This window comes from Amblyomma americanum, chromosome 2 (assembly GCF_052857255.1).
Source record: "Amblyomma americanum isolate KBUSLIRL-KWMA chromosome 2, ASM5285725v1, whole genome shotgun sequence".
Lineage (NCBI taxonomy): Eukaryota > Metazoa > Arthropoda > Arachnida > Ixodida > Ixodidae > Amblyomma > Amblyomma americanum.
The window spans coordinates 17,131,734-17,137,004 of NC_135498.1; positions in this window are offsets into that span (position 1 = coordinate 17,131,734).

Sequence of the window (5,271 nt, forward strand, 5' to 3'; positions counted from 1 at the left end):
GTTTCTAGTGCCGATTTCGTCAGCATCCCTGTTTTCCACAAAGCTCTCTCTGTTCCTTTAACTTTTTCTTAACCGATAATTGCTGATTTGCCCCCTTACTGCTGTCCAGATATTTGCTTGTCAATTTTCTAGTTCGCTTTCTCCATTTCGTGTCAACATTCTTTATATACAGGTATCTGAAAACTTTCCTAGCCCACCGCTTTTCCTCCATCCTTCTCAATCGTTCCTCAAATGCTATCTTACTGCTAGCCTCTCTGCTCTCGAAAGACGCCCATCCCATATCACCCTGTACCCCCCTGATTTGGTGTATTGCCATGTGCTCCCAAAGCTAACCTCCCTACTCCCCGTTGCCTAATTTCCAGCCTTGCTTGAACATCTGGCCTCATACACAGGACCGCATTCCCGAAGGTCAGGCTAGGGACCATCACCCCTTTCCAGATCCCTCTTACCACCTCATACCTATTGTAATTCCACAGTGCCCTATTTTTCATGACAGCTGCATTCCTACTAGCTTTATTCATTACATATTTTTCATGCTCTGTCAGATACTCAACACTGTTATTTATCCACACCCCAAGATACTTGTACTCATTCACTACCTTTAGCACGAACTCCTGTATTCTATGCTCGCCGCCCTCTTCATTAAATGTCATGACTGCAGATTTTTCCTTACTATACTTGAAGCCTAATCTATCTCCCTCTGTACTGCATATGTCTAACAACTTCTGCAGGTCTTCCTTGTTGTCAGCCATTATCACTATATCGTCCGCATATATTAGTCCCGGTAATGTCTGTTTAATCAATTCCCCTTGCTTGAAAAAAGATAGGTTGAAACCTAGTCCGCTCCCCTCTAGCTTGGCCTCCAAACCTTGCAGGTACAACATGAACAACAAAGGGGACAGAGGACATCCTTGTCTAAGCCCCCGCTGTATCTCTACAGGCCCTGATACATTTTTTTCCCATTTTATGAGCACTCTGTTACCTCTATATATATCTTTTAAAAGATATATATATCGTCGCTGGTGTAGGCGGCGCCATCTATGGAAGATTCTTGGAACAAGAAGTGACTACCTAATTCGTTGTAATAAAAAAATGTTTTTCTTGACTTTTGAGCGTTCAAACTTGGAAGCTGTGTTAAATGTATGCCTTAACGAAGATTGACAATGTACTAGAAAACTAATAACTGCAAGAGTTGACTACATTGCCCTGTGTATAGAAAGAGAGGGCATGATTCGGCTCCGTAGCTTCTGCTCCTTTGCCAGAAAAAGTCTTCCTAGTGTATAGGTTACGAGACTGCCTCCACGTCGCTGCAGAGACCTGAAGACCAAAAATTACCGCTGGATTTTTTTAATGTTGGGTACCCCCTATTTAAATCCTATGGCTGTGAGAGCCAGCCGGTGCTAACGCAGGAATAATTTTATAATTAAGTTTCTGCAGTGCATATACGTGCACTAGGCCATGAGTATCAACATTTTCGCGCAGCCTCTCAACGCACATTTTGGATTTCATTAAATTAAAAATGAAACTATTCTCGTGTAGTTACCCTCGGTTCGCTACTGGCGGACTGCGGATCGCGGATCGTTTATGATTTCCAGTAATTTCCAGTAAATCAGCCTGCAAAGCCGAATTTCGGTGACAACTCAAGAAACGTGTCGCAGCGTCTGAAGCAATTACACGAACTACGCAACAACATTCTCTGCATGAAAGCATTCAATATCAGGTAGTCAGGTTCACACGCGCGCAGCAACATTCTCCACAACTGCGCCATATATGGTTGACCTCCGACCTTGAGCAGTCGCTAAAATTCGCGTTCGCGAGTGATAACCGCCATGTTCCTTCATTGGTCAATAGCGCCTGTTCCTTCATTGTTCATTATCTACTTTAAATTCATAGACGCCTGGGAGTCTTCATACTCTTCCTGGCGCAGTCGTGCAGCGATGGGCAGTGGGCAGTTTGCTCACCCTCCGATGGGCAGGTAGTGATGACGCCGCAAGGTCATCACAACCTTGCAATGAAGGAAGGGCGGAAGTTGACAGAAATCTAATGTGTTGTAATTATTTTTCCCCAGCTATATGTCGAGTGAAAACCGAAACTTTTGTGTTAAATACACCATATAGTATTTTATGAAGAATGCTGTATGAACTGAAGGGGGCAGGGGCCATCGTCAGACTACATTAACGTTTAGTCCCTGTCACCGCAGGAAATGCCCTGGAATAAAGTGATTTGAAAGGGGAAGTTATTTCAAGCAGCTGAAATGAGGAAACACGACGTACCGCCTTTATCTCTGTAGACGTAATAAATTTGCTTAACTGATATCTGGCAGTGGAAAGTAAGTTTGATAAAACATGTACAATATTCTTGGACAAAAATTTTGAATATTGGAAAATTGTGAAGTGCTTTTATTGAAATATTGAACGTAATGGTCCATTCTTCCGATTTATAGCAAAATCTCTCCTTTAAAGTTTTTCCATCACTCACTTGAAGCAGTTAAGACTGCCATACAAAACCAATAAGGAACGCTTTTGACGATCGCAAAAACGTTCATAGCAAAAAAAAGCAAGACTGTGGGCGGGAGATTTGTGGATATATTGATTGTTATACTGAAATCTTGCAATATATGAAAAAAAATTGCTTTCGTAAACTATTTCTTGTTCAAAACTAGTTTTGCCTGGAATTGTTGGGTATGACCCCACTGATGTTCCATAGGCCTACTGAACAGAAAGTTCCATTAATTATAACAAAAATATCTTTATTTGTGGCACTTTTTCTCGGCCGTATCTTGAAAACTTCGGCAATTTGAAAAAAAGACCGCAAAATCTCGCCTTTTAAAATTATCTGAAAACCCTTGATTATTGTCTTCTCGCCAAGTTTTACTTTAAATTTTCCTGAAAAATGGGAAATTCGCCTAACAGAATTTCAATGAAATCCTCAGGGTCTATCTTACGTAGGCCGATCCTCTGTTGCCCGTTAACGCTAACCTTCCTTGTCTTTAATCTAAGTGGCAAGCGCCGCGGAGCAACTCGTCGGCATTGTTTCGGCGCTTACTGTGAATGCGGACAAAAGAGTTAAGCCACATTTAACCACGGTTATAACCAAAGGTGGCGCGATAGAATTTTAGACAATGGCCCGGTTCAAATTTAGAGGTCGCCATCGTGTGAGGCATGCTCTGTTATGGTTGGCCATGGATTATTTTCCAAATCGGCCGAGGTCAAATTTCGGCGGCGGGCCGGGCGAAATTTTGGAAACTACAGAGAATGTTTACTTTATACGAATCAGTGCGAAAGCGCGGATTTGTGCTACGTCGAAGATGAGCGGCTGATGAGTGTGGTGCAGTTGAACACGAGGCGTATTCGGCTGTGGCGATCATGAGCCTACTCAAAAAGCAAGAAAAAGATATCATGGGAAACAATATCGAATGCTTTTTCCAGATCGATCTGCACCATGCCCACTCGCCGATAATCAGCATCGCAATATTCCAGAATACTTCGCACAACGTGAATATTAGTACCGACGCTCCTGCCTTTCACGCACTGCAGTCGTCTCACCAAGACTTTCATAAAAATTTGGTAATGTGTGCTTGTAAGTGTATCGGCCTACAGCCAGATGGGGTGTTTCTGCACTTGCAAACACAGAGAATAAAAAAATGTAGCGATAGCTTAGTGGTCTCGCGCAGCGTCCTGGGACGCTGAGCATTTCGCGAAACAGACAAACACACAAAGGCTAAAGCGCGGAATGGCCACTATAAGTGCGAGTGCACTAAACGTTTGGCCGCCTGAAACGCGACAACGCCCGCCTCCCTGCCTCATCACCCAAGGGTTAATTTTCGACTGCTGATTAGTCCTACACCGCAGACCGGTTTAGAAAAAACCTATCAGCTACAGTAACGCGCATGCGTAAGCGACCGAAAGTGACGATTCCAGTCAGACGCCAGACTGCCTTCAGCGCGAGCGGACACGCTTCTTCTTCTGTTCGCCAACCGCACGTCTCGCGCGCTGGTCATTCTCGTCTGAACCTTCGTGAGATGAGCACGTATACGTGCGCCTGCTATCAAGCACTAGCTCCCGCTGCCGGACAGCCGGTCGCTCCGCTATCTATGGCGCTGGCGGCTCCGATGTTTCGCCTGCCGGTGATTTCGCATCACTGACATCGCCCGCCTGGATCATTACCCGCCTGCTTATGGACTTTCTTGTCACTCGAATTTGTTCGTACCGCTCGTCGGAGTTGGTTCCTACCGCATGCCTACAAGTTCATCGCATTCTATCGGAGCTGCTCCAGGGGTGCTCGTGCAGCAACGCGGCTCCATATGGCCGCCCTGGACTGCATCGACTGCGGAGGAGCTGCTCCTGGACTGCGTGGTCCCGGCATCTCCTGCGACTACGTTTGTGTCCTCAGGCCGTTCTATCCTGGCGGGCTGCTGGGGGCGGCCAGTTGAGTTTCATGACTGCGGGGACCGACGAACTCCCTTGCTCGTGTTTGTGCTCCGTGGTGACCGCCACCTGTGTTTGGCCGTGGTGTTTGTGCTGTTTTCTGCATCCGTCCCATTGGATTACCATTAGATTACGCTACAAAGCTTCGTCGCTCGACTGCACGCTGCCCGCACTCCTCTTTCCAATTCTCATTTACCTTTCCTCTGCGCAAACCAGTGTCTCCTTCAAGGGTAGCAGAATAGAACATCACCCCGGACAACCAAGTCCAGTCACACCCCGCCGTCCTTGGTTGGTGGAGGACTTTTTCGCGGTACTAGCAGCAGTGCTTCTGGACGTGACTTCTGCCCGTTGCCAGTGGGTTGCCGTCGTCTTCACCGTGCCACGGAGACGCCTAGACGACATTGCACTCACGGCTGACAGACGACTGCCGAGACGACCTCCGAGCCAGGCCGCCGGCATCGAAGGTGAGTGCGAGGCTAGGCCTCGCTGCGAGGGCGACATGTGTCCGTGGAACCTTCTCTGTGCTGTTAGAGAAAACTTACGGTTCACTTGCGCTGTTTCCGCAAACATATAGGCTAATGACAAGCAACACGCAGCATTTGAGAGGCTTCATGTTCCGTCGCCATCGGGTTTTTTTGCCTCTGACGGAAACGCGGTGAGCTAGGACTCGCGGTGCGTATAGCTTTAGGCCTAGCTTCTTATACGCTGGTCAGCTGTAGATATTGAGCCAGCCAGGAAGCTGCATATATGCGCTTCTTCGCTCGCTGCCTCAAGGCAGCGGAGATACAAAACGTCCATGTGCTGTGCTGTATCAGCGCACGTCAAAGGACCCCAACCCGCCTCA